Source organism: Corvus kubaryi, unplaced genomic scaffold, assembly GCF_017639235.1.
Source record: "Corvus kubaryi isolate FWS band 111438036 unplaced genomic scaffold, C.kubaryi_AGA036_p1.0 137, whole genome shotgun sequence".
Lineage (NCBI taxonomy): Eukaryota > Metazoa > Chordata > Aves > Passeriformes > Corvidae > Corvus > Corvus kubaryi.
In genome coordinates, this window is record NW_024580671.1 from 12,976,512 (window position 1) to 12,986,024 (window position 9,513).

Below are 9,513 nucleotides of genomic sequence, written 5' to 3' on the forward strand. Positions count from 1 at the left end.
GTACATTTGCACACACTTCTTTACCCAGCCAAGCTCAGCCTTCTTAAGACATAGGAACATAATTTATGGAGCAGAGAAAAAAAAGAGAAACTGTAGTTCTTTTTTTTCCTTGCTTCAGAGACTGCTACAAATATCTGTTGCCTTCTGCAGTGCAGTCTGACAGCTTCACCTGAAGTTCACCTAAAACCACACAGCCAAAGTTAAAAACGCCAATCTCCTTTCCAGCCACACACTTCTACTTTTGGCTTGTATCCCCAAAGTCAGCCAGATCTCTTTTGAGTACATCTGACCAGTCCCTGTTTGGGAGTGGAAAAAAAAAAAAAAAAGAATTACTATTTCCTAGGGCAAGCAATGCTTTTACCTGAAGAAAGACATTTTCCCATATGGTTCAAGTGGGGTCTTAGTTTGACTTAAAATTCATGTGAAATTGCATTTAGTCTTCAAGCCGAAGCCCAAATTCAAGCCACTGTTAAGATGTCTCATTCTCCATTACACTAAGACCTGGAAGTAAGAATTCATGCCAACTTTGGGAAGTGAGCGATGGTAGGAACAGACAAAAGTGATGAAGTCAATTTCTAAGACTTTCTAACCACAAACCCATAATAAGCTGAACATGGGCTTTGTTTCCTACAAGGAAGCTTCCTTCCCTGTTCTCAGCCCCATGCAGGAGAGCAGCACCCTTTGTTTTGCAGTCAGTTGTGTTAAGGATCTCTGGCTGAAATACTTCCGAACACAGATCCCACGGTCATTAGAAGTTTTCAAGCAACTCATCATCTGTGTTTTGCAAATATTAAGTGCCAGGCATTTCTCTTTCAGCTTACAGTTAGGGAAACTGGAGACTCTTGAAGCTGTCAGTGTTACTAAATGTCATGGCACTGGCAAGGAACAGTGCTGCTGGCTTAGTGTGCCTCAACCTTGTCATGGCTCACTGCCTGAAAAATGTGAGGTTGTTGGTATTCTTAGAAAATAGTGTTGATCGGCCAAGGCCTACACAATATGGCCAGGAAAGTAAATGGTGAGGGCTGGGGTGGCACAGGCCAGCCCTGTCTGAGACTCAGTCTGCAGATCAAAGCCACCTTGGGAGTTCCCTGAGCTATGGGCCCACAGAAGCTGCTGTCCTGGAAAAATGGAGGAAAGTGTATCATCAACATGAGTTAGAATGTACCCTGGAGACAAGAACTACATCCCCTCCTTAAAAATGCTGTCTGGCTTAAAATGTCAGGTCCTTTTCCCAGAGGTAACCAGATCCCCCTCCTCCTGCCTGCCACATTGTCTTGGTTTAAGACAATTTAAAGAGGTGGACACTCTAAAATGAGTTACCTCCCCTTAGTTCCAACCAATCCCTTTCCACCAATAAAGAACGAATACCAGTAGGTATAAGTGGAAAAAATAAGTTTTACTAATGAGTGAAACAGCAACAGACAAAAAATAGCAGTGAATAATCACTACATACAAAATTGCTAAATCTCACAAACTCCACAGGGACACCCAAACTGGCAGGGTACCACCCCTTCCAAGATAGCAGCCCCCACTGCCAACTGCGTATAGGGAGACAAAGGGAAAAAGGTGTCAGACCCGAAACTTTTAAAGGGATCATCACCTCCCTACTGCCCCACAGTTGCGGTTCTGGCTGTGCTGCTGGGCCTTAAACAGTAACGATGTTTTGGACACGGATGGATATGGAATACAATAGCATTTTGGGTTACCTAGGACATGTACCCTTGGGAGAGTGTTTGCCCATTGGGCAGTAAAACTTAAGTACTGTCCTTTTGCCAGTTATGAAAAGCTGGTGGAGACCTAGTTTTTGGTGGAGATCACCACTTCAGACTAAACTCTTTGAATGTACCAAGTACTGACTATGCCCATGACATGCTCCCAAGTGGTCTTCCTGGACACTTTTTGGGACCCGTGCTCAGGTAGGTTCCCAAAAATTATTCTTTCCAAATGCTACTGTTTTCCCAGCAGTGCTCACTTTAAGCTTTGCAACCAAAGCTGGACCATCCCTGTTACTGCCTGCTATAGACCTGCCCCACAGCCCAGGCAAACCTGCCATCTCCCCTCACCTTGCTTAGGAGGGGTTTGCTCAACCATTCCCCTTGCACAGCACTGGACGGCAACAACCCTTGCAGAGGGGGGTTTGGTGAAAACCAAGTATCAGACATGGGAGCATCTGCAGCTGCTATTTCTCCTCTTCAGGCTTGTGTCATGAGCTCATCCTGGGGAGCAGCCGATGAGGATGAGAGAGGAGGATCTGTTGCCCAGATGTCTCCCCGGCCACTGGGAGCAGCCCATCAGAGCTGGGTGTGCAGTCTGTCACAAAGGTGGGGTGAGCGTGGTGCTCAGCAGCACTGCTGCAAGAGCCAAGTGCATTGAGGATAAAAAAACCTGTTGTTCTACCCCAGGTAATTGTAAGGGAACATAGCAGAGTTAGGCATCAACTGGAGAGGGTGGAGAAATTTTTACAATGTGGGATCAGATTAATGACCTGTACAATGGCTGCAGTAAAAACAGCAGCATACAGATGCTACAACATTTGTAGAACACATTTCTTCAAACCATAACCAAAGCCTGTAATTTACTAGGATGTTATAAAAAAAAGAAAAAGAAAAAGAAAAAAAAAAAAGAAAATTATATGTTCCCTGACAAAGCCAGTTCTTGCAGTCTCTGAAGTCTTCTCGAGCTTAGAGCAGGCAGCAGTTCCCAGTAGTACTTCTTACACAATAGCTATTAATTTTCAGATATCGTTTGTAGATAATCAGAGAAGTACCAGATGCTGGAGAAACAACTTCCCTGACATAACAAGGAATTATATATCTCTTGCAATTACATAATCACAAAATGAAAGGAAAGCAGGCATCAGTCTGCTGTTCCTGCATCCAGTGGCATTTAAACAGTGAGCATAGTTTCTGTTACTGTTGCTGGCAGCCCTCCAGCAGCACTTTGAAAAGGCAGCGTGGCCTCCCTGTAAACTGATAAACAATCTTGTAAAGCAACAGGCACAGGAACATTCAAGCCTTTGTTAAATTTTTACTTGAGTAGAGAACTAATTGGCATCTTTCTGTGCACAACACAGGTCAATTTCTCCATTTCCAGAGGCAGATTATTTTAACCAGAATCCACAGTCCCTGTAGTTAATGGAATAAACCCTAGGAATGCGGGTAGTCGAAGATGCAGAAATGGTTTGTTTTTTCAAAGAGTTCTGGTTGTGAAACAATTAAACTCAGTTGACAAAAAAAAGACAAAACAAATGAGTCCTAGCTGTGTTGATGGCTTCAAAACACATTCATTATCACTACAAAAGCAGACGAGTCATCCTCACACGGCTGCTGATGTCCCAGAGTAACACGTGATTACTGACTGTACCATTCAGACCAGTCTCACCCACAGAGGGGATGATATTCTCACCCCTGCTCAGGGCCAAAGAATAGAGAATGGCCTGATATCTTTTGTACAAGGCTGCCAGTGCCCACCAAGATGCAGAGTGCTCTCTAAGTAGTGGGAAGTGTGCTCAGATAAATGAATGCCATCTAATTATCTTCCTTCATCTAGTGCTCTGGCATGTCCCTGCCTGCTACAGATTACACCAGGGCAAATTCAGCTCTCGGTAGGACTCACGCTCTGGACAACTGGGAGGAGAAAGCTTGTCCCCGTGGATGACCAGAGTATGAGTTTAGATGTACCATGATAAGTACGTGTATCAGAGCAGAAGATGTATCCCATGCAGTCTGCAAACCCCATGCAGGCAGCTAAAGCACTGAGCAAGTGAGGCTCCACTTCAGCACATCAGGCAAGTACATCACCAACCCCTTGACCTCTCTGGGGACAATTCCACTATCCTAAAAGAGAGCACAGTAATAAATCAGTTCATTCAAGCAAGAACATTTCTACATTTACATTATAACCCTCTATCAAGCACAAGAGACCACTAGTCCTGTTTACTGCAGAAATAAGCCATACTTCCTCTCAAGCAACTGAATATGAATACCCCTCTGAGGGCTCAGAACAGTTGTCTAAAATTGGAAAACTTCTTTTTGGGGGTATTTTTTTATTTTACGCACATCTGGACAAACAGCCCAGATACCAATACACAAAATAGGTCAAAACTAATAGCTAGAAAACAAGTCTTGCAAGACACTCTACCTAGCCACTTAACCTTAAGGAAACAACGTGGTTAGCACAGCTGAGACAGGAAAACACCCACAAAGAGCAGGATTCATCAAAGCCAGCTCTGAGAGGTACTTTTCATAAGGGGACAGACAGGAAGAGGGCATTTATCCACAAGAAAAACACGCAGTGTTTTCAACCCCACACCTTTATAGGTGCTGCATCAGTGGACCTCCACCAAAGGCAGCATTGTCCCAACACACAGCTGGTAACAACTCTGCTGCCTTGCTGGGGAAGTACCAACTTTGGGATGTTATATGGCTCAAAACTGTGAAAGAGATTTAATGTATCCTTGCCATGGATCTCCTCAGCAGATTTTCAATCCCAGAGACCTTCCAGTAGGATGTGGATGAGCTGAAGACAGAAAACCCAAGGTCTTGTTACAAAGGACCAGATTAGCTATATACTGTCCGTATACAAATGCTGTACATTTTCTAAGAATTAATTAATGTTTGACAAGAATTTCAAGTGATAAGTTTTATGAGCAAAGAAGTCTAGGGTTGGTACAGAGCTTATTTCATAAACGGTACTAGTAACCACTACTAAGTGGTAGGCACTCCACACTAATTTACTAATTAGATACACAGAGCTATTCCCAGGCACTACTTCCACAGACTTTCCAAGGTTCACAACCTGCTGTGAAATGGTTGAGGTCCACTGTGATCAATGGAATTAGCCTTAGATTTATATAACCTGATAAAATGTCTTAGGCTTCTGAAGAACTGCCTTAATGGATTTCTACTAAGATATTAAGTTATATATGAATAGCTTTGAGGAGTTGAAGTGGATAAGAGAAATGCTAGGTAGACTTCAAGCCTTTGTATCTTTTAGTGCTGATAAAGGATTTATATTTTATTTGTTCCAACCTTGGTAAGAAATGAAAAATTATCTAAACTGACTCTGTAAAAGATGCAGAGAGTTAACAAAAACCCAGGAAAACAGACAGTACTACTAAGGAAAATATCTTTAGGAATGAAAACTACCGCACTAGAGTTGTACGAGCTCCAGGTCTCTTAGGACAACATTACTTCAAATCTCAGCTGAAAATTAAAGGCAAGCACAATAGTGGTTCTAGAGCACAGTGAAACACCATCTAATGCACAAGGCCCAAGCTGTGAGGAGGTAGCCACCATAGATAGTGCTGGCTACTGAGAATTGCACAACTAGGCCTCAAAGTCTTCTCTGTTCTGGTGGCAAACATTATTTTGCATAAACACTCATATTTATAAGACTGTCTTTAGCTATTGCTGCTATTTTTACTCATCTCCACAGTCAGCAGAATAAAACCATCACTGCCTATAGGATTTGTCCTTGCAGGCTACAAATGAAGACTAATCCCTGACACAAATTTGTCATCCAAGTCAGGAGGCAAATCAGCACAGACACCAGCAGTTTAGCACTTCACCCCTTCACCACTTTGCAGCAATACTGCACGCTATAGAAAATACATCTATCTGTTCTCAGCTCCAGTGAAACTGGGTCACCAAAAGTATTTCCTCCTTTTTTGTTGCTTTACATCTGAACACACAGAAGCTGAAGTGTTACTCCAGTGTCCAAGGTTTTGATGACCCACGAAACAAATCCACCTCACCCAGTCAAGTTAATGAAGGGCAAAGACAAGCCTCACTGGGAGTCATTTTTCAAATGGTTAGGGCTGGGATAAGACAGTCACCAAATGTTTTGCTTCAACAGCTGAAAAAAAAAAAAGCCATACCACTGCACTAATATGTACATGTTATTTAGCAGCCCAGCTGACATTGCTTGTGACAGTCTTAACTTCTCTGCAAGATGCTGTATGCCTATTGCTTTTTCTGTTTCAAGTGAGAAGATAGTGCTTTTAGAAGGACCTTCTTTTCTGTCCACTGCTTTACAGCCAAAGAAGTTTGTTAAACGCTATAAAGAGATGCTCCAGCAAGCTGCACCACACCGGGGAAGCCTAGGAGGGGAGTAAGAAGAAAAGGTTGCACATACATAACTTTACCACTGGTTGAAGTAAGGAAAGATTGACAGAGGGTCAGAAAGCTTTGTGTGGAAATACAGGTCTCTAGATGAGCCATGCTTTCATTTTTAGTAATGTGCTGCTCTCTCATCTCAGTATTCTATGCTGCTGGTTCTCATGAGAAAGTGTCCAACTGCCCCCTGCAATACACAGTCAGTCAAGATGGTGAAGTCTCTGTTCAATGTACTCTGAAGAGAGGCATGAAACACACTGCAAAGGAAGAAAGTGTCCACAAGAGACTCAACATCTCCTCAGAGTTGGCCAGGCAAGGAGATGTGTGCCTGAAGGCCTGTTTGACTGTGGTCCTGTGTTTGATGGCCTTGAGGAGGACTGGGGAAGAAAATAAGGCAAATCAGTTTATTTATAATTCCCTTTTTAATGCTTCTGTTCTTTTCTGTCTGACTCAGTCTCTGCCCTGTGGCTGAAATTCCCATGTCAAAACACGAGCCATTTGAATTAATTTTAATAATATTGATCATTATATTATTCGTATTATTGTTACATTATTATAACCATAATACTTCAGAAAATGCACATTGCTTATATTCTTTATATGTTCATTTCCTTTGCCTTTTTATAGAAAATTATATTTTTCTTGAGTTTTTATAAAGATCCCAAGTATTTTCAGGTGTCTCCCCTCTCCTCCTTGCCCAGGCAGTGTAGCCAGAGCTGGATTTTCATGGGGCAGTTCAGACCTGAGACTTCCTCTCCTCATGCACAGAGGTCATCCTCACTCTGCCTGCCTGCTCTCAGAAGCTGGGCAGGAAGGGCACAGACAGCTTCTTGGCCCCTGGACAAGCTCACAAACCATGGAAGAGCAAAAGTAACTCACTGCATGTGCCAGACAGGCTCACTGAACTGTTCCCAAACTCATGGGGTTGGTGCTAGGACTGCTATCCTGCCTGTCATTCTTTTCTTGCCATAACAAACCCATAGTTTTTCAGTCACTGCCCTTGTGCTTTCGAGGGACTGCCAGCAGCCTAGCTCCTGTAGCGCTGAACGGAGCAAAGCAAAGGACAGCGTGCTCACACCCACAACCAACTACACTGCCCTTTTGCTAGTACTGAGCCACCCTCTCCCTGCGGAGCCAGCGACCCATTTGAGGGTTCACATTGCTGCACCATAACCCAAGTGACATCAACGATGCTTCCATTTGGCACCTGTACTTACGGTATCCCAACATTATGAGAGCAATAACATAAACTAGATCTCTGCAGCTTTCACAGCTCCTTTGTAATAACTGAGAACTAACACAAACATTACTCTGACATCATCCAAGCAAAGCCATAGTAAGTTTTGGACCTGCATGGAAAATATTTTAATGAATGAGGTCTACATCAGGTTTTTTTTCTGATTTACAGAAATAACCTTGTTCAAAACATTTTAATTTTAGCACAGTTGATTAGTGATACTCAGTGTGTTTCACAGACCTAGCAAAAGTCAAAGCAACTTAAATCAAATTGAGGGGTGTTCACTGGGTAGGCATATGCAAGAGAAACCACAGAAGGTTGTTAGTCCCAGGCATGAAGAAGGTAGCCAATATGGCTTTCCTGGTATATTGCTGGAGCAAATGACAACACAAAATTGATACTAGGCAGAAGATCCACAAATACCAAGAAGGAGTTGACTCTCTACAGTTGTCTTAGCTGTGCCTCCTGCAGTTTGTTATAACATCACTCGAACATGGAAGCAGATGGTTTGCTACATATCAATTTACTATGCCTCTCTTTCACTGATTTTTTTTCAGCTCTGTCTGTGCATTTTTATTCAAAAGGAGACCATATGGTCCCTCTGAGGTAGTTTATAAATAATTGTATATTTACAGTAGCAATTGAAACCAGAGTCACATGCTTGCCTTCAGGAAAGCAGCTGAAAGTAGCTGGGTACTATAGGGTTTGGAATTATTTTCTCAGTACAGCATAGAAATATGCAATGAATAATTAAACAAAAATTGATTTCACATGGCCTTCCTGACTGCATTTGTTCTGCTACTGCTGCAAAACACAAGGTTCCTAATCAGAACTGGTCGAAGAGAGATGGGGTCATGCGTGCTCTGACAGCATTGCTTCCATCTATCCTTTTCAGGCTGGAGCAATGATCCCATGTCCCTGCTTTGTCAAGGGCTGGATTCAGCTCTCAGTGAAGGAGGGCCTAGGAAAAATGGTGCCGTCTCTGTAGTAGACTCTACTTTACTTCATCTTTGAGGTCTGCAGGGGCTGGTTTGAACACCTAGTTCAGCCCTTCCCCAGGAGAGCAGTTTTCCAGGAGCAGTTTGTTGGAGGACAGCCAATATTTAGCTAGCCTCATTTTTTCAGACAATCTGAGGATTAAAGGCTCCTGTGAATGACTGCCACCCTAGCGCTTCTTCTGCTCACCCTTCCCCTTCCTCCCTGTGGGCCTGTTTGGCCATACTCTATTTCAATCCCAGCAAATTACTGTAAGAAAAAAGCCCAACTGTCTGAAGAAACAAGACCAAAGTTACTCATGTAACTTTGTGACCGAAGTGACTGAATTAGAGGCCAGCCTTTCCACCCCCCCCCCCCACCGCCCCAAATATTTTCAGCACTGCCCTTGTTTTTGCACAAAAGAATGAAAGACAAACCTGCACCTCCCCAGTACCAAGGGAGGGTGTACAAGGTCAGATGTCCCAGATATTCCATCTTCCCACTGGGAATAAATTGCCAGAAGAGTTCATCTCCTGCTTAGATCAATAAATAAGAGCATATTTTTAAGTGCCTCACATTGATGTTATTGGCCAAGATATGCCAGTGAGAGTGCTATTTTGGAAGGTTCAGTATCTCTTTATAAATCCTGCCTACTTACTTGAGGGCTTAACTGAGGACACTGGAATAAGCATGGCCCCTGACTCACTAATCCCACACCTTCAGCCTGAGATCTGGGCTCCTCTGGTCACGGAAAATCCTGTACTCCAATTCCTACCTCATTTACCACCCCACTGGCACAGTGCATTTGTGTGTCTAAGAGTTAATACTGGATAAAAATGGAGACAAAACTGATTCCACCGAGGTGGCAACATTATAATTCTCTTTACTTTCTATCTCTTGCACTGCTGATGGGTAATGAGATTTGCTTTTCATCACGATCCTCTGATGCCTAAGAAGAGCACTGCAAGCTGTGATTTACCAAGCTAGGAGGCAGGATTAGGTGGGTTATGTAAGCAAGACAGCAAAATAAATCATGAATGAAACCTAGATTCATTCCAGTGTTGTGTTGAACTCTGCCATTTCACCTTCAGCTTGAGGAGAAAATTTGCAGAGATCTGTACAATGATCTGAGAATTGGCTTTCAAGCACTGTCCCTTCTACTCCTTTGCATCTTGGCCGTTCATA

At 43.1% G+C, this 9,513-nt stretch overlaps 1 long non-coding RNA gene across 1 annotated transcript; it reads right to left on the reverse strand.

Moving 5' to 3' along the window:
* Positions 1-1,377: 1,377 nt before the first annotated feature.
* On the reverse strand, positions 1,378-9,301 carry LOC121659636. The gene is made up of 2 exons (XR_006014406.1): positions 8,766-9,301; positions 1,378-6,493 (listed from the first exon to the last, which is right to left on the reverse strand). It is a non-coding gene; the product is annotated as an uncharacterized LOC121659636 (long non-coding RNA).
* Between the last annotated feature and the right edge of the window lie 212 nt (positions 9,302-9,513).